Raw genomic sequence first — 20291 nt, forward strand, 5'->3', positions numbered from 1 at the left:
CAGGAGCATCGGAAGCTGCCGTATACTGAGTCAGACCCTGGGTCCATCTAGCCCAGTATTGTCGACACAGACCGGCAGCAGCTCTCCAGGGTTTCAGGCAGGAATTTTTCCAGCCCTACCTGGAGATGCCGGGGATCGAACCTGGGCCCTTCTGCATGCAAAGGGATGCAGCAAGGCACAGCCTTTCCGCTCGTGCCTTAAACTATAATCCACACCCCCTTGGCCTAGATTGGCACTTTCCCTTCCCCAAACTGCAACATTCTGTTTCTTTGTTTGTTAATATATTGTCATGCATTGTGATGAGGATGGTTAAACCATCCTGTTGTCAGATCCCGGTTAATCAACATGGTGTCTCTGCATGTAACAGGAATAGCACTGGGAGTAGAATGGGGAGATTTCTTTTTTTCACTTTCTCTTTTACATGACTACCTCCAAAGTGTTTTTTTGTCACTGGCTCCAAGACAATCCCTAGAGTTTTGTCTCTAGGCAACAACACTGCCTCCTGCAGTGACTTTACTGAGGAAGAACAATGTAATTTAGTTGTCTGGCTTGTTTTCCTACCGGAGACTTCTTTGTTGTTCTGATGCCATTCATTCAAAGCTACTAGATACATTAAGAGAAATGTCCATGTTTCCATCTAGAGGAAAATACAGAATGTCGGTTGCTTGGCCAGCACGAGGAGCAGACCCATCTTGGCAGGTTTTCAGATTGTAGGGAAGAATTGGGTGGATGTGAGAAAGGAAGCCCTCTCTACATCTGGTAGATGAGTAGCACATAATGATGAGGGTGAAATACTTAGAGCCCCACTGTTCACAGGAAGCAGGGAAAGAGGGTGAGTTAGAAATCAGTGGAGGAATGGTGAGTGAGGCATAGTATCTACAAGCTCATCTTGTCTCGGAACTGAGGTGGCAGGTCAATCGACTAATGTCTCCACCCCAACCTAAAACAAGCGCCAAAACTATAGCTATCATATTGTAAGTCATGGTAAGAGCCATGGTAGCACTCATGGCTTCTTGTGCTTGTGGATTGCTTAAGTGTTCTATCACAGAGATGCCCATGGTTCTCCAGTTCAAATTAATATTGACCTCAGCACTGAAACACTTCTTTCTTTTGCTTATTGTATTATAGTAAGAATGTTCCAGAATCTGTGTTGTAAAGCAATAAAGGGTTTTAGAGCAGTGAAGGTTCTGGCAATGACAGGTTGAGCTGATGTGATGTCATAGAATGTTTGCAAATTAATCCACTGTATGAACAAAAGCTGCCAATAGCAAGTTTGCAAACCTCACCATTGGTATGTAGAAAGCGAATGGTTATTCTACTGGGGCAAAGAAGAAATAACTTTTAGCTTCCCCCATGGACGGTTGAGGTCCATGGGGGAAGCTGTGAGGACACAGACTTGAAAGCTACATGTGAAAGAAGAAAGGACGCTCAGAAGCAGAGTGGCTTCTGGAAGGGAGTAGGCCAGCCTTCCTCAACATGGTGCCCTCCGTATGTTTTGGACTATAGCTCCCATCAGCCCCAGCCAGCATGGCCAATGGTTAGGGATGAAAGACACAGGAGTCCAAAACATCTGGAAGCCACCACATTGGGGGAAACTGGAGTAGACAGTGGGCTGAGAAACAGTAACATAAGGAAACCCTGGGGAAGGAAGAGGGTGGAGCAGTTAAAGAGTGTTGGAATGGGACTTGAGAGACCCAGGTTCTAGTCCCCACTTGGCCATGAAGTTCACTGGGTTGTAAAGCGATAAAGGATTTTAGAGCAGTGAATAGCAGTGAACAGGGTTGTTGCGAGGATGAAATGGAGAGGAGGGCGACCATGTTAGCAGCAGCAGCAGTAACTTTATTGCTTGGAGCTATAAGCCGCCACAACGTACGAAGACCGTGTTAAGCCACCTTGCGTTCCTTGCAAGAGGTGGGATATAAATGTAATAATAAATAAAGAATAAAATGGTGTGTGGAAATTAAGAGCAGAGGAGATTGGGTGCTCAAGAAACAAAAGCCTAATCAAGAGAGCTTTTGGGGCTTGGGGAACTGTAGGCCAGCGAATCAAGGAAGCACGCATTTGCCGGCTCTGGTCTCGGAGCTTCCATAAGGTCTCTTCTATACTTGCAGCAGAATGATGTGGAGGAGTCCTGAAACGGTAGATTGGACTATGACCATTTCAGACTGTAGGCGAAGGACCACATTTCTGACTGCTGTCCTATGAAGAAACAAAAAAGCTTCCCTAAAACAGCACAGCAAGGAGCAGGCTGGGCTGGAAACGTCATCCATAGTGGGTGAGTTTTCTCCTTCCAGGGAGCTTTCTTGTAACGTGGGGGAGCATTCCAAAAAAGTGACTTCCCACACACCCCTGCTGTCTGAAATGCTACTGCCCATTCCAGCCCCTCAGATTTCTGTCAACTCATCCTGCTGCGTGTGTAGACCAGGCCTATGTCTTGCAGAGTTGCACAGAATGGACAACCCTACTAGGGGTGGCTTCTGCCATTACATGATCTCAGTCACCTCATGCTTACCTTAAAGGGGCATTGAGAGCTGCAGTTCACACATTCTGAATGGACCAAGCCAGCCAGTTCTTGGACCTCGGACCTCGTGTTTTATTTTGTAACTTAGGGTGGCCATGTGTCCTACTTGACAGAAGACAATCCTCTTTTCTGGAGACCTGGCAGAGAACAGCCCTCTGTTTGAAGGCATCCTCTGTTTGAAAAGATGTCCAAGTCTGGTTTAAAGTCAACCATGAAGAAGGAGAGCCCAGGGACCTTGAAGTTGCCCATCCACACTTCGCACCTGGACAGCAGACTGAGCTGGCACACAGCTCACCTGGTCACCGCCTCCCCCTACGGGGAAATGTATTTTATTCCTATTTAAATTCCAGTAATTATTTCTAAAGGTGCATCTATACACAGATTGGCATCTGCACGTTCTATGCACATCAATGTCCTCTTTGTGTGTGTGATGCATTTCTCTTGTTTGGCAATGCATAAGCGGCCACCCTAAGAGTTCTCCATGTAACCATTATTGAGGGGTTCAGCTAACTAGGCAGCCGCTGACATTTTAGATGTTTTTTTGCTGAGTAGCATTACCTACTCCATCCAGCAGAGCCTTATGACTGATTAATGAGCAGGCAGGATTTGGCGCCATTGCCTAGCAACGATTTAGCACTGGCTGTTACAAAGCAGGCCTTTTCTTTACATGAGGGAGCAGCAGAGCCGGCCCAAGACATTTTGCTGCCTGGGGTGGAAGAGTGAATGACACGTTCCCCCTTACCCTGCCTCCCCAAGTGCATAATACCAAAAGCCCGTCAAGTTTGGGGGTTTTTTACATTTGAGGCCAGCCGACTCTAGTCCACAAAAGCTTATTATACCATAATACATGTGTGAGTCTTCAAGATGCCACAAGACACTTTGTGGCTTTGGAACTCAAAAGAACAAGAGGTCCTCGTGCTTCTTCACATCTGTGCACCTTTCTCCAGCAAGCGCAAACTCCAGCTGCCAAGGAGGACTCTGCACACCCACCAGATCCTGGCCTTGTGGATCATGCCACCAGCAGGTGTACTCCAGAGAGACACTTTCAGAGCCAGAAAGATGTTGGGCTTCATCACATGGAACTTTTATCCTGCGGTTGAGATTGCTCCTTCATGGAAGCTTGGGGGCTCTGTACATGACGCCGTGACTCTGCCGTCATGTGAAGAGGGTCCTTTGTTCAGTGCCCTCCAGGGTCCTTTGTTCAGTGCTCTTTGTTCCGTTTTTAAATAGATCACAGATAATAAGCTATCAAATCCCCCCCCCCGCTGTGTTCCGCTTCAGTTTCCTCCTTGAAAAGAGTAAAAGCGGCGAGAAGAGAAGCCAGATCAATGAAAGATATGGAAGACTCAGATACGGGGAGAAGGTGGGGGGAAGGAAGCATATGTAAACGGAGTCAGTGGTGATCCTGCATTTAAAACAGAAGCAGAAAGCCCTGTTTTAAATGCAGGATTTTAGGCTGGTATAGAGATGGCCCCAGACACACGCAAGCAAGTCAAGCTGAGACACGCTCCACACTCACCGATTACCTTGCCCAAACATTGCTGCTCACATCTGTTTCTGCCAGCAAAGCCACGCCTGTTGCCCTGTCCCAGATAAGGGGCCTGGGCCAGTCTGGAAGAAGCAACAGGTGAGCAAGGCCTCTGGCACTCCATTGCCATTGGACATGTTGTCAGCAAGCGCACCTGCCCTCCCACTTGCCAGGAGCCTCACTGCCTACCGTGACAAAGTGTACTAATTGGCTGGGCACCTCTCTCTGCCTGGTCAGGCACCACCTTACAATGGTGTTGTTAAGCAATTTTGGATGCTGGATGCTAGGGAAAGTGGAAGGCAAAAGGAAGAGGGGCCGACCAAGGGCAAGATGGATGGATGATATTCTGGAGGTGACGGACTCGACCTTGGGGGAGCTGGGGGTGGCGACGGCCGACAGGAAGCTCTGGTGTGGGCTGGTCCGTTATGTCATGAAGAGTCAGAAGCGACTGAACGAATAAACAACAAGCCTTCCTTTATATCTTAAAATGCATCACTTCACTTCAGCTGGCAGGAATGCCTTCCACATTGCACAGGCCCAAAGAGCAGCAGCAGAAAGCTGGAGATGGCTGAATTTGGGAACCAGAAGGCCGCACAGGATCACCAGAAAGCAATACACAGTGGCAAAGAAGAAACCTCTCATCTTGCATGATGGTGTGTCCCTCACCTCTGCTGCCACTTTCTGTGTTCTTGTACACAAACATTTTCTTTTCTGACTCCAGCTGAGGGATAATTTGCACACAAGAGTGGCCATCCCCAACCTGACGCCCTTGAGATGTGAAGTACTACAAGTCCCATCGTTTCAGGTTGGGGAAGGCAGCACAACAGTATACATCACTTGGTATCTCCAGTCCACCTTATAGCAGGTGTTCCTGCCTTGTGAAGGTGTCCATTTCACCAGCTTCTGGGTTTCCAATTTAGTACACAAGAATGCAAAATGCAGGAAATTATTGTCCGGACATGCCATACTTTTTTAAAAAGTCCCAGTAATCTATACAACCCCGCCACTGCTGCACTCATTGTATACCTTCTGCTTTGGGTAGGGGGGTAGGACACACACACACAGAGCTATGGTTGATTCAAGAGGCTTTCAGAATGAATGAAAAACTGCAGAAAACAACTTCTAAGTTTTGGGTTGTTTTTTTTAAAGACAGGCTAAACATTGGTTACAATTATTTCGTGTATGTGTGGGAAATCCTTCATGCGCAGTATATACAGATGTGTGGCAACATATTGCCACCTTCTGCCTATTGCTGGTGTTGCATCTGTAAAGTTCCAATAGAGTATATTGCTCCGTCTAACAGGGAACTTAAGTGGTGAGAGCTGACAGGATGGTAATCAAAACAGGGCCACTGAGAAGCAAGAGGTGATATCTGCATGCTTGGGGGAACTCTGAGGTTTGCAGAAATACAAAAAACATGTTGTTTTTTTAAACTAAGCAGGTAACCCTCCCTCCAACAGCCCAATGAGTATTGAGCATGCTCAGCAGTCACAGATTGTCAACTGTCACTTGGAAAAAACCCTGGAAAAGTGGGAGAGGATAGGGAATGGAGTAACTTGCAGGAGGGCATGTCTGGCGGGCACCCTGAGCAGGAGGTGAGTATACATAGCAACATCATGTTGCAAGGCCCAATAATAAATTAATGAGTTGTTGTTGTTGTTTCTATACTGCCCAATAGCTAAAGCTCTCTGGGTGGTTTGTAATAGATTAAAGCCTTTAAAATACAATATAAAACATAATGTCACTTGTATACATTATATGCGTTTCCAAAGCTGAGCCGACTTTTCTAGATGACTCACATGAGTAAGCCAAGCCATATTTCAACCACAGGCAAATCCACCCCTCCCATGTCTCAGCTGATGGGGGTCTCAGTCTTGCTAATACATTTCATGGCAGCTCTGCAGGAGAGTGTTGCTTGCTGCTCTTTTTGGGTGGAAAGGCTGGTGAGCTTTTCGAAATGGAAAACACTTATACTGGGTATGCAGAGCTGCCAATAAAGCATGCTTTACTCACGGAGCTACATCTCTGGCTCCTAGCAGAGAGAGCAGCACGTATTAGAAAATGGCCATGTACACTAGCTGCGTGATGAGCAAATGAGTTCGGATTTCTATGAACCCAACCACTGGATTCTCCAGTGGACTGCCTGTTTCTGAGCCAAGTGGATTCCATGGGTGTCCGAACCAGTTTTTCTCAATTGGGGCGGGGGGGGGATTTGCGCTAATGTGCATTAGCACTAATTCACATTGGTGTTAATGCACATGAACTAATGCGAATTAGCGCATTTCTGCAAGTTTGTATTAGCACTGATATGCTCTTGTACTGATGTGAATTAGCTCTAATGTGAGTTCGTGCAAGTAAAACAAAATTCTGGTTAAAAAATCAATTACATCAAGGAGCGAACAACAGAACAAAAGATGCCTGACAGTCCATGGCTGGATCTACACTTACCACCTTTTTTCGCTTCCAATGAGGTTTCACCGCCCGCCTTTCACACTACGCAGTACCCACCTCGAATTGGAACCGGAATTTCCCACTTCCGTGCTCCCGCTTTCAATACCCTAATATCCCGGTATTTCCCCTTAACGTCCTCTGATTTTCCGCCTTCACTACCATATCCAGTCGTAGTCCCGTCCCCCGCCTGTCCATATATGGCAGTGTTTGTATTTCCCTCCTGTCCAATCACAGCTCTCAACAGCCCCATGTCTTCTTCCAGCTACTGATCGCATAGCTTCCTCAGCAGCCCCCATTTCCTCAGCAAAAAGCAAAGGGCTGGATGTGCACGCACTTGTCTGATCTCGGTGATCACCTGGGAATCAGGCTTCCTCCACTGAGCAGGGGGTTATTCTATCCCTTCAAATGAGATTAAGTTTTACCCCCTCCTATCCCCCACTCAGGATGTGTTTTTTTTTTTTAAATTAAGGCGTTATCCTTGCAGAATCGGGGCTTCTCCGCTATGTTTTTTTTTTTTCTAATTCAGGCATGATCTTTGAAGATTTGCAGTTGTGAAGCTTAATTTAAAATAAAAACATCCTGAGCAGGGGATAGGAGGGGGTAAAACTTAGTCTCATTTGAAGGGATAGAACAACCCCCTGCTCAGTGCAGGAAGCGTGATTCCCAGGCGGTCGCCCATCCAACTACTGACCGGGGCTGACCCTGCTTAGCATCCAAGATGAGACAAGCGCGCAGGAAAACAGCAAAGTGCTTGAGTGTGAACTGAGATCGCGCATTCACTGAAGCACTGCAACGGGGAAAATGGGTGAGTGTGAATAATCACGTTTTAATGCGAGAGCGTTGAACCCGATGGGACACCGAATTCATTGCGATGGTGGGCGCAATGTAGATCAGCCCCATGAAACACAGGTGGAATGGATTTAACAACACCTGTACAGCCCTAGCAGGGAGCCATTTAAAATTGCAAAGGGGGACATGGCTGGGGGTGTTGAAACTGTAGTCTTTCTCTTCTGATTTCGGAGTTCAGCTCTGGTGGGGAAAAGGACTTTGGCACATGACGGGCTGGCAAGAGGGGCTCTAGTTCCCCCTTCCTGAACATCTCGTTGGTGCTTTAAATCAGGGCTGGGAGACTTTAGGCTTTTGGAATCTAATTTTTTTTCACTCAGTCCTTGAGTTCCACCAGCTGGAGCAAGGTGCGAAATACTGGCTCAGGAAGACAGACCTAGAACTGCAGAACAAAGTGCTTCTGAACATTTGCTCGTTCTGGGAACTTGTTTTCAGTACCAGAACTGGAGCTTGCACACACATTCTTTCATGCACAAAAATCTCCTCCTCCAAGGTTTCTTGATTTCAGCAGGCTAAATTAGGAGGGGGGAAATCTTTTGGTTGTCACTATTCTTAAACCACTGGGAACTGGGAACTCTTGCTTATCTACTGCAAATCACCCAGAAATCTTCCAGGAGTTCCTAATCTATCTTCTGCCTGTCCCTGCTTTAAGCCCCCCACCCCTTTATGTGTGACTGATTGCTTGAGACCTTCCATTTTTAAATTGGCACCAATTTATTTAGAGATGGGTGACTGTCTAGCAAATGATACCAATTTGTGTTTCAGATTAGCTTTTGGTTAAATGCCACGCGGCTTCTCTTTCTCTTTGCATACCAAAGCAACAGGTTACCTGAAGGGCCAGGTTACCTGAAGGATCGTCTCTTCCCATATATACCTGCCCAGGCCCTAAGATCATCTTCAAGCGGTCTTTCTTTGGGAGACCCCACCAAAGGAAATGAAGCGGGTAGCAACTAAGAACAGGGCCTTTTCTGTTGCGGCACCCTGGTTGTGGAATAAGCTTTGCAGAGAGGCTCACCTGGTGCCTATGTTGTACTCTTTTCGGCACCAGGGAGTACGCCCAGAGAACCTCAGCTAAGGGGCGGTGTAGAAAAACAAATGAAAAAAACAGGGAGAACATTCCCAAAAGAAAGGTGATGAAAAATTATCACTCAGAAATTAAGTTCAAGGTTATCTTCAAATCATACTTTTTTTCTTTAAAGAAGCCAGAGTGCATTTACCCCCTGTCTGTAACAATCCACATGAGAATTTAAATAATACCATTTCAGGTTTCCCCCATAAGGACTTAGAACTGGCTCATTCAAACATCCACGTAAATGTGTAAACTAGCTATTGCAGCCGCTTCTTGTTCATGTGCAAGAAGGGCTGCGGCTCATTGGTGGACCACATGCTTTGCATGAGGATTACCCTGACATTTCCAGGTAGGGCTGGGAAATACTACTGTCTGAGAGCAGTTGCAAATCAGCATAGATGTTACTGAACAAGATGGACCAATGGCATGATTCAGCCTTACTGCTTCTCCTGTTCCTATTTAAACCAGCCCTTTATTCAGAATCATGAGGACTACAATCTTACTTTATTTTTAGGGGAATCATAGAATAGAATCATAGAATAGTAGGGTTGGAAGGGGCCGACAAGGCCATCGAGTCCAACCCCCTGCTCAATGCAGGAATCCAAGTCAGAGCATCCCTGACAGATGGCTGTCCAGCCTCGTCTTGAACGCCTCCAGTGTGGGAGAGCCCCCCCCCCCTAGGTAATGGGTTCCATTGTCGTATTGCTCTAACAGTCAGGATGTTTTTCCTGATGTTCAGCCAGAATCTGGCTTCCTGTCACTTGAGCCCATTCTTCCGTGTCCTGCACTCTGGGATGATGGAGAAGAGATCCTGGCCTTCCTCTCTGGGACAACCTTTAAAGTACTCGAAGAGCGCTATCATATCTCCCCTCAGTCTTCTCTTCTCAAGGCTAAACATGCCCAGTTCTTTCAGTCTCTCTTCATAGGGCTTTGTTTCCAGTCCTCTGATCATCTTCGTTGCCCTCCTCTGAACCCTCTCCAGTTTGTCTGCATCCTTCTTAAAGTGTGGTGCCCAGAACTGGACACAGTACTCCAGATGAGGCCTAACCAGTGCTGAATAGAGGGGAACTAGGACTTCCTGGGATTTGGAAGCGATGCTTCTATGAATGCAGCCCAAAATAGCATTTGCCTTTTTTGCAGCCACATCACATTGTTGGCTCATATTCAGCTTGTGATCAACAACAATTCCAAGATCCTTCTCGCCTGTAGTGTTGTTGAGCCACGTATCCCCCATCTTGTAACTGTGCATTTGGTTTCTTTTTCCTAGGTGCAGAACTTGGCATTGATCCCTATTAAATGTCATTCTGTTTTCTGCCCAGCGCTCCAGTCTATCCAGATCACTTTGAATTTTGTTTCTGTCTTCCAAAGTATTAGCTATCCCGCCCAATTTGGTGTCATCTGCAAATATGATCAGCATTCCCTGCACCTCCTCCTCCAAGTCATTCATCAAAACGTTGAAGAGCACTGGGCCCAGGACTGAGCCCTGCGGTACCCCACTCGTTACCTCTCCCCAGTTGGAGAAGGTCCCACAGTTCAACAGTACTTCCACAGTACACAGTACACAGTACAGTAACGGTACACAGTTCAACAGGAAGGGCCACAGTTCAACAGTAGACTACTTGCTTCGCATGCAGACACTCCCAGGTTCAGTCCCCAGCATCTCCAGGTAGGGCTAGAAAATACCCCATTTGAAACCCTGGTGAGCAGCTGCCATTTGGCGTAGATCTGAGTTGTGGAACCTGAGGCCCGTGGGCCAGATCTGCCCTGCCTGGGGTTCCAGTCTGGCCCTTTCCCCTGACTGCCACTCGTTTGTTGGTGTCCCGGCTTTTGCGCTGTTTACCCCCCACCCCCTTCTAAAAGGTTGAAATGACTCGCCAGAGGCTGAGTTGCTGGCAGGAAGAGCCTTAAGCTAAAATATGCTGGAACTTTTCTTTTTTGGCCCCTCCCCTTTGTCTTTAGCCCCGCCCACCACTGGAATGAAGGTCACAAGAACTTCTCCGAAATGGAATTTGGCCCTCGAGCTGAAAGGCGCTCAACACCAGGGGTAAAGAACTGTTTTGAGGTGGGGGGTGGCGGGACGATGTCTCTTCCTGCCTCCTCCACCCCACCCACTTGCCTTCAAGCACATTCAGATATCTCAGGCCTGTCTGCATGAGCTGTGCTGACATAATCCGCTTTTCCTTCACGGAACTGCAGGAGTGGAGGTGTTTCCTAGGAAAAAGGACCCTTTTGGTGGAGGCCACCCAAAACGTGTGCGGCCTGTTAGTCAATAAAGGCGTCGCAAAGGGGCCCTGCAAGAAGATGCTTTGCTTCTCTCATTTGACTGTGACCACAGGCTGCTGTAAATGATGGATTTAGCCGGGGGCAACTCTGTATCTGGGGGGGGCAACACCCTGCCTCTCCCGCACCCATTTGTGGCAGAGAAATCCCCCACAACCGGGTACATTTGCTCCAATGCACAGCATGGAGTTGCCTATTGCCGCCTTCTGCTCTCCTCTGAAAATCTCAGTAGAATATTGAGCATTGAATATTGGGTATCTGCCCTCTCCTGCACCCCACCAGCCACAATGAGCACCACCCGCCACTGGATTTAGCTGATGGCCATTTAACGGAGCCAATCAAACAAGAGGCAGACTTCATGGGAACAAAAGAATCTGTCTTATACTGTGTCAGAGCGTTTGGCCGTCTAGCTGGCAGCAGACAGCAGTCACCCTTCCCCAATGGGGCCCCCCCTAGATGTTTTGGACTACAAAGCCCACAATTTCTGCCCACTGGCTGTGGTGGCTGAGGCTTAAGGGAGTTGTAGTCAAAACATCTGAAGGGCAACTGGTCACCTTCCCCAGCTCTAGGAGGCCTTTCCCAGCATTTGCTGCCAAGATCCTTTACCTGGAGACCAAACCTGGGACTGTAGACATGCAAACTTACAACATGCAAAACCTGGGACCGTAGACTTGCAAGATCCTTTACCCGGAGACCAAACCTGGGACCGTAGACATGCAAACTTACAAGATGCAAAACCTGGGACCGTAGACTTGCAAGGTCCTTTACCCGGAGACCAAACCTGGGACCGTAGACAGGCAAACTTACAACATGCAAAACCTGGGACCGTAGACTTGCAAGATCCTTTACCTGGAGACCAAACCTGGGACCGTAGACAGGCAAACTTACAACATGCAAAACCTGGGACCGTAGACTTGCAAGATCCTTTACCCGGAGACCAAACCTGGGACCGTAGACAGGCAAACTTACAACATGCAAAACCTGGGACCGTAGACTTGCAAGATCCTTTACCCGGAGACCAAACCTGGGATCGTAGACATGCAAACTTACAACATGCAAAACCTGGGACCGTAGACTTGCAAGATCCTTTACCCGGAGACCAAACCTGGGACCTTTGGCATTCAAAGCACCCCCCAGCTTTATACACACACGCACGCACGTGCACACACACAACACACACACACACACACACACAAAACACACACACACGGTCACCTGTCTCTTAGAGGGCTGCAACAGGAGGGGCTGGCATCTTGAACTGCTCATCCAAGGTCTCAGTTTTGTCTATTTCCCCCCTCCCAATGTAAGACAACAGCCCACAATGTTTGGTAAGTGCCCCCCGCCCTGCAACCCCTCTGGAGAGCAGTGGTGGCTGGTGGCTCCGATGTCAGTGGGGCATTGAATCTGCTCCAAGTTTTACTCAGAACTCTAAAGGAGCGATCCACGGGGTAAATCCACACCACTGACATCGGAGCCACCAGCCTCCACTGCTGGAGAAGTGTTTGGAGGGAGTTGTGGGGCTGCAGGGGAAAGACCTCCGGAATTGGTTTCCTGATCTTGCCTTTTGCTCGTGTAACATTGGACAGCATCCACAGACACAGAATTGTACAGGTTCTGCATACCTGAGGAGCTCAATGCACAGGACAGAAACGGCGGGCTGCCGCCTGCCACAGCCTGCTTGCATTTCAAGCGCTGCTCTGCCCCCAAACCAGTAGAGAGAAGCTATTATTGGGCTAAAGGTTCAAATAACTTTTGATTGCATATAACGGTGCCCAATTAACCAGGCAGCAGATAAATTTCAAAAGGGTTATTTTTAATGCCAATACTTACAAAATCTGCCGATGGCATCAGAAGGTATGAAAAGCCCAACTGGACCAGTCCAAAGGTTGCTCTAGACCAGTATGCTGCCACTTGTGCTTCTCCCCATCAACTGGTATTCCAAGGTACGCTGCCTGTAACCAGGGTTATGGCACCTCAGGCCTGTGGACCAAATTTGGCCAGCCTCGAATCCCGATTTGGCCTCTGGGTTGACCTGAATAGCCACTCCCCTTTCCCCCACCCACTAATCATGGGGGGGGGGTCCTCAGCTTTTGTGCATCTCTCTCCCCCCCATTTCAAAAAGGTATAAATGCCTCTCCTAAAACTTAAGTTACTGACAGTAAGAGTACAATCCTATGCATGTTGAGACAGAAAAATGTCCTACAACTCCCAGCATTCTCCAGCCAGCCATGCTAGCTGGGGAATGCTGGGAGCTGCAGGACATTTTTTCTGTCTCAACATGCATAGGATTGTGTCCTAAGAGCTTTAAACTAAACTAAAATAATAATAATTGCTGGTATTCGGACACTGCCCCCTTTCCCCCCCCCCCGGGCCACCACTGGAATGCAGAGCCCAAGACCACCTCTGAAACTGAATTTGGACATCTAAAATTTTCAAATTTTACATTTTCAAATGTAATTGATTAATTGACAAAGGCTGCAATTGTCTAGCCATTTACCTGGGAGTAAGACCCAATGAACTCAATGGGGCTTACTTATGAGTAGACATCCATAGGATTGCAAGCTAATGCATGCCCACTCAGAAGTAGGCCCCACTGAGTTCAATGGAACTTACTCCCAGGTAAGTGGGCATAAGATTGCAGCCTGAAGCTCAGACATGGATTGATTTATTTCATCAGGTGACAACTGATATTACAGATGAAGTTTGTGCATCTGTTCTGTGAAGAAGGCCGGATTGTGTGTCTGAATCAAGATCAATCTTGTCCTTGGTTCCAAAAATATGTACCTGTGATAGCAGGGCTTCTGCAGGAAGCAAATAGTAATAGCAAAGATCTTTAAACAGGAATAAGAAATAGTAAGATGAGCTGCTATGCAAAAATGTTTGTGCTGCCTTTTAGAATAAGGGGTTGTTTGATTACCAGTAGGGGCAGTAAGTAACGAGTTGTTTTTAGTGCTGTATTTAATAATTCAAATAGAAATAAAACGTTTTTAGTAAATATTTTTATTTAGTATTATATTCATATCCCACCTTTTTTCCCCTTGCAAAGAAATCAACGCAGTCTACATGGCCTTCCTCCTCTCCATATTATCCTCACAACAACCTTGTGAGGTAGGTTAGGCTGAGAGTCAGGGACTGGCCCAAAGTCACCCAGTGAGCTTCATGGCTGAGTGGGGACTAGAACCCAGGTCTCCCAAGTCCCAGTCCAACACTCTAACCACCACACCATACTAGCACCATACTGATATCCATGATTATAGCGGATTTTAATGAGCCCCTGGATGCCACACATTTTTTTGTCTCAACAGCATGATGTATGGCAAAATTGTCATAGAACGGGAGTTTTGTAGGCCATCTAGTCTCAGCAATGCAGGAAATATAGAGCTAGAGCAGCCTTCTTCAGCTTGGTGCCCTCCAGATGTGTTGACTGAAATTTTCAGCATCCTTCAACCAGCAAGGGAAAGAGACATAGCTCAGCGATAGAGCACCCAGGTGCAATCGCGGCATCTCCAGGTAGGGCTGGAAAAGATTCCTGTCTGAAACTAAATTTGATAATGAGCTATCGAATTACCTCAGTGTGTTCCGCTTCAGTTTCCTCCGTGAAAAGAGGAAAAGCGGCAAGAAGAGGAGCGAGATCAATGGAAGATAATGGAAGACTCGGATACGGGGGGGAAGGGGAGGGGGGAAAGGAAGAGCTTGTAAAGGGAGTCCATTGTGATCCTGCATTTAAAATGGAAGCAGAAAGCCCTGTTTTAAATGCAGGATTTTAGGCTGGTGTAGAAATGCCCATTATCTGCGATCTATTTAAAAATGGAACAAAGGGCATTTAGTGCAAGAGGGTCAAAGCATCACGTAAAGAGCCCGCAAACTTCCATGAAGGAGCAATCTCAATCGCAGGAGAAATGCTCCGTGTGATGAAGCCCTCAGTCTGGGAGTAAAATAGATTGGCAACAGCTAGATAAGTCTGAGATTAGCTTGGGAGGTAAGAGTGAGTACATCTAGTGAGTTAGTCCGTGAGGTTTTGAGTAGGGATACCAGAGAATTTCTCCACAAATCTCGGGGAGGCCGAATGCCAGCGCATTCGGCCCCCCGAAATTGGTGGAGAAACGGTCTGCCCCCCCGCCCCCCGCGGGACGGGACTTACCTTGTGCAAATGTCCCTGGCGGCTCCGGCGGCGGTTCGGCGGTGGCCGGTCTTCTGACCGGCCGCTGCCATTTCCAAGTTAAAAAAAAAAAGTGATAGGCTACGTAAACATTTACGTAGCCTATCACGGCTGACTGCAGGGACGCAAACGGCGGCGGCTACGGCCACCGCCATTTGCATCCTGGCAGGACAGGATTCGCGGCCGGAGGGACGGAGCGCCTCCCCCCCGGCCAGAATTTCGGGGGAGAGGGACGGGGCGCCTCCCCCCCGGCCAGAATTTTGGGGGGAGGGACGGAGCGCCTCCCCCCCACCGCGAATCAACTTTCAGGTTCAGGTAAGTGACTTTCGTACATCCCTAGTTTTGAGCACAGAACTAAAAGCAAGAGTGATATTGTGCAGTTTATAGTGTTGCCTTATTTAATCATCATTCCTGATATCCTTTCCTCGTCCCAACCCAGTTCCTATTTCCAATCCTGTTGTACCAAATAAACCTTCTTTGTTTTCAGTTTTAAAAGACAGTTTCCTTTTTGGTTATTAGGAAGGGTTTTGTGGAATACCCCCCATGTGCTGGCTGCTTGGTCCATGCTACGAAAAAGAAAGAAAGAAAGCCGCTCAAAAAGGGTTATTGGTGTTAGCAGTTCAGAGAGTGGTGAAGCATCACAATACACAGGTTGTGGGCGAGAGCCTAAAAGTGGCAATGTGAGGAGACACTGACCAAAGCACCTGACTTGGTGACTAGAGGTAGGATTGTGAGGTGGTCAAAAAGGCCTCAGGTCCTCACAACTACCATTAGGGAAGTTGAGGCGACCCCTTCAAGAGGGATTTGGGGGTGTCCTAAAGTCTATGAACTTGTGCACACTTACTGGAGGGTAAAATCCCATTGAACTCAGTAGCACTTGTAAGTTAATATGCCTATTATTGGGCAGTAAGGGTGCAAATTAGAACAGTCATCCAACCACAGGGGTGAAACAGCTTAGTCATGTAGTGTGTGTCTATATGGTCATGTTGTTGTTTGTGCTTTTGCCAATGGTCAGAAAAACAAAAGGCTACTAGCTGTTTTTTCACTAGCCCCTTTACTGTGCCTTTCATAGTCTGTTGGCTTGCAGCCATCAGTAGGCTACATGCTTTCAGCCACTGATACCCTGTCATGAAAAGCGAATAAAAAACACTGGTAGTTGAGTTGGTCTATGAGACCTCCCGCCGCCCGCCCCAAATTCTCAGTTTGGCAATACCTTCAGTAAGACTGTGCAAAGACTGTGCAAGCTTTTGGGTTTTCCAGAACACTTCATCAGGGTTGTTGTTGTTTATTCACAGTCAGTCGCTTCCAACTCTTCGTGACTTCGTGGACCAGCCCATGCCAGAACTTCCTGTCGGCCGTCGCCACCCCCAGCTCCCCCAAGATCGAGTCCGTCACCTCCAGAATATCATCCATCCATCTTGCCCTTGGTCGGCCCCTCTTCCTTTGGCCTTCCACTCTCCCTAGCATCAGCATCTTCTCCAGGGTATCCTGTCTTCTCATGATGTGGCCAAAGTACTTCAGTTTTGCCTTTAAGATCATTCCCTCAAGTGAGCAGTCTGGCTTTATTTCCTGGAATATGGACTGGTTTGATCTTCTTGCAGTCCAAGGCACTCTCAGAATTTTCCTCCAGCACCACAGTTCAAAAGCATCTATCTTCCTTCGCTCAGCTTTCCTTATGGTCCAGCTCTCGCAGCCATAGCTTACTACGGGGAATACCATTGCTTTAAATATGTGGACCTTTGTTGTCAGTATGATGTCTCTGCTGTTAACTATTTTATCAAGATTTGTCATTGCTGTCCTCCCAAGAAGTAAACGTCTTCTGATTTCCTGGCTGCAGTCAGTGTCTGCAGTAATCTTTGCGCCTAGAAAGACAAAGTCTGTCACTGCCTCCACGTTTTCTCCCTCTATTTGCCAGTTCTCAATCAAGCTGGTTGCCATAATCTTGGTTTTTTTGAGGTTTAACTGCAACCCAGCTTTTGCACTTTCTTCTTTCACCTTCATCATGAGGTTCCTCAGCTCTCCTCACTTTCAGCCATCAACGTGGTATCATCTGCATATCGGAGATTGTTAATGTTTCTTCCAGTGATTTTAACTCCAGCCTTGGCTTCATCAAGCCCAGCACGTCTCATGATGTGTTCTGCATACAGGTTGAATAGGTAGGGTGAGAGTATACAACCCTGCCATACTCCTTTCCCAATCTTAAACCAGTCCATTGTTCCGTGGTCTGTTCTTACTGTTGCTACTTGATCGTTATACAGATTCCTCAGGAGGCAGACAAGATGACTTGGTATCCCCATACCACCGAGAACTTGCCACGATTTGTTATGATCCACACAGTCAAAGGCTTTAGAAGAGTCAATAAAACAGAAATAGATGTTTTTCAAAACTCCCTGGCTTTCTCCATTATCCAGCGGATATTGGCAATTTGGTCTCTAGTTCCTCTGCCTTTTCGAAACCCAGCTTCTACATCTGGCAATTCTCGTTCCATGAATTGCTGGAGTCTACCGTGCAACCAGGCTGTTCATCATCCTTCATCAGGGTGTGTGCTACTAAAACCAGGGTTTTGTTTTGTTAACTGTACCGCTTAGATCAGGTGAGCAGAATCTATTTCTGTCCAAGACCTGAATTCACTTTTGGAGGAACTCTCGGGGGCCGCATTCCAGTTGTGGGCAGGGACAAAGTCACACAGGAGGGGGCCAAATAGCAAAAAACACCAGCATATTTTAGTTTAAAGCTCTCACTGCTGGTAACTCAGCCTTAGGAGAGGCATTTTGACCTTTTAGAATGGGGAAGAAAAACTGCACAAAAGCTGGGAAACTACCAAATGATTGACTGGTGGTTGGTGGAAAGGTGGCGGGGCCAGGGAAAGAGGGTGAGGCCTTGTGGGGAACTTCAGAGGGCCAGGTTTGTCTCCCAGGCCTGAGATTCCGCACCCCTGCCTTACGTCAAGGTGGGCAGACTTCAGGCTTGCAAGATGTACTTTGCTTTTTTTCCTAGGATCCAAAGACCCATCATGAACCAGAGCCTGGTGCAAAAGACACACCCTTTGAATCAGAGACATCTCAGCCCAGGAATTTGTTTTGAGTATTAGCGTATTGAATGGCGCTCACAATCCCTCTATACAAAACCCCATCCCTGGTTCTTACAAGCTTTCTTCATTTCAGTAGTACAATTTGCGGGGGGGGGGGGAGTAATTTTGTTCCTTCTGTTGTTCAACAATTAGGGACACAATCCATGTTTAGAAAGAAAACAGTCCTACCACTGCCAGCATAGCTGGCGGGCCTGCTGGGAGCGGCAGGACTTTTTTCCTGTCTAAACATGCATAGGATTGCACCCTAGGAATCCCAAATCTTTGCCCGATCCACTGTAACATCGCCCAGAGAGCCACCAGTGGATCCATACCTCCCTGCTGTTGTCCACCTGTGCCTGGGCCGGCCAGCCAGCTTTCGCAGTTGGCTTCGCCCGCTCGGCATTGTCCTCAAGCTCCTGCCCTCCACCCCCTCCCAGCCCCACCCTGCTCCGTGCTCCCCATCGGGCTCCCCCTCACTCCGGATTTCCAGACCGGGCGCAGTCCGCTGTCCTCCCAGCCGCCCTCGTAGTAAGTCCCCTTGACTGCACCGCGATGAAACGGGGGCGCTTCTGCACCGACCAAATCACAGCATCGGACCGCGGTTCGGGCAGCGGGGGGGGGGGGACAGAGTGCCTGTCACTCTGCGGGCAGGGTGACAGGCAGGCGCGGCAGCTCCGCCCCGGGAGCCCTTGCGCGGCCCCTCCCGCTCGTGCCGGCAGCCTTGCGCCGGAGCAGGAGCCCTCCCGCGTGGCCTCTCGCGCTCCCCCCGGCGCGGGCCTCGGGCTCCTCTTCTCCGGCCACGGCGCCCGCTGCCAGCGAAGCGGGAGGGCCCGACGGCTCCGCTGGAGGGGCTGAGCCCCGGCACCGCCTGGCTGCCCGCCCTCGCCCGGGCCGGCCGGCCGGCTCTCCAATCCTCTGGCGCGCGCGTCATGGGAGGCGGCGCCCGGGCGCACCAGCTGGCGGCGAGCGACCGCCTCCCCGGCCCGAGCCAGAGCGCCGGGATGGCAGGGGCGGCCGCAGCGCCGGGAGCAGCCACAGGGAAGTCGTCGGCTGCGGGGGCCGGAGTGCTGCGCTGAGCCGGTAAGGGACACCGCCCCGGTCGCCCCGCGCGCTCTCCTTCCCCGCCTGGCTGCGCCTCCCCGGCGCCAGGCGGCCTCCCCGGAGCTCCAGGCGCGCCCCCCCCCCCCGATAACCTTGCTCCGGCCCCGATCCCTCCCCAGAAGCCCGCGTCTCCCTGTCAGCCGGCCTCCTTCCCCTCGCCTCGGCTGGGACTGGCCCCTCGGCCGCTTCCTTCCGCGCTCTCCCTCGCCCTCTTTTAGCGCACAGCCTCGACGCTCCTGTAGGCTGGGGCGGCTTCCGCCGCCCCGCCGGGGTCGATGCCTTTCCTCCTTCCTCCGCTCCGGCGGGGGCACAAAAGGCCCCCATCCCCTGCGCCCCCCTCCCCAGGCTGGAAGACCCGCCCTTCGCGACTGGCATCGTGCGCACAAAGAGCCTCCCCAAAACGTGGCTCCGTCCTCCCCCCGGCTCCTTCCGCTGCCCCGGCGCCTTTCCCGGCGGCAGTTGCCCTCCTCCGTTCTCCCCTTCCCGGCCCCGTCGCTTCCGCGCCCCCGCCTCCCGGGGCCTGGCTCGTTGGCCTTTCCTCCTCCCTCGAAAGAAGCCGCGCAGACCTCCCTGGCGCACGGCGAGGTTGCCGAAGTGGCGGCGGCACCAGACACCGGGAGGGAGCTCCCCTCTCCGGGGCTTCACGAGGCGGAGGCGCTTTCTCAGGAGCGCGTGCATCATCCCCCTCGACACGGCTCCGTCCTCTTGCTGTGGAGAGCCTCATCTCCTTGCCTCAGCCCCCGGCCCGGCCCGGCCCGGCCCGGCCCGTCGCGACTCCAAGCCATCCGAGGTACCCTTCGGGAATGACGGCCCCTGGCAGGACGTTTGCTCAGCCTCTGTCTGGGAACTCCGGGTCGGGGTGTTCGGATGCAGGGCCTCGCGTGCCCCGGTCTGACACAAAGGCGCCGTGCAGAGGGAGCTCCACCTGCAGGTGAGCCTGCTTTGGTCTGCGCCCATGGCATACTGGGCCGGGATTGTACAAAGCGGCTCCCCGGTTAGCGACCGCGCTGGCCCAGAAGATCCGAGGCCTTTGCCTTTTGAACCGGCGCAGAGACCTGTTTGTGTCGTTACTGTGTCTGACCTTGATGTTATTATCTTTTTATGGGGGGGGGATGCCTCTTGTGTAAGAAGGGAGCCCCCAAAAGGCGGAGTGGCTGGTCTGTGAGGTATGTGCTGGAGAGGTTTTATGTCACACCCTAAGGCTCGTGGGGAGGGACCATGGCATGCAGGTTCACCCCTTGGCATCTCCCAGGAGAAGGTAGCAGG

General features: G+C 49.8%; 1 protein-coding gene across 1 annotated transcript in view; it reads left to right on the plus strand.

Annotated features, from left to right (window-relative positions):
* Positions 1-18860: 18860 nt before the first annotated feature.
* Positions 18861-20291, plus strand: part of ABCA3 (ATP binding cassette subfamily A member 3) — a 113490-nt gene continuing 112059 nt past the window's right edge. The window contains exon 1 of the mRNA XM_084818746.1: positions 18861-19004. The gene's annotated coding sequence lies outside the window, so the exon portion shown is untranslated. The remainder of the gene's footprint in view (positions 19005-20291) is intronic.

This window comes from Heloderma suspectum, chromosome 12 (genome assembly GCF_057233095.1).
Source record: "Heloderma suspectum isolate Gila_16-S chromosome 12, 16-S_ref, whole genome shotgun sequence".
NCBI lineage: Eukaryota > Metazoa > Chordata > Lepidosauria > Squamata > Helodermatidae > Heloderma > Heloderma suspectum.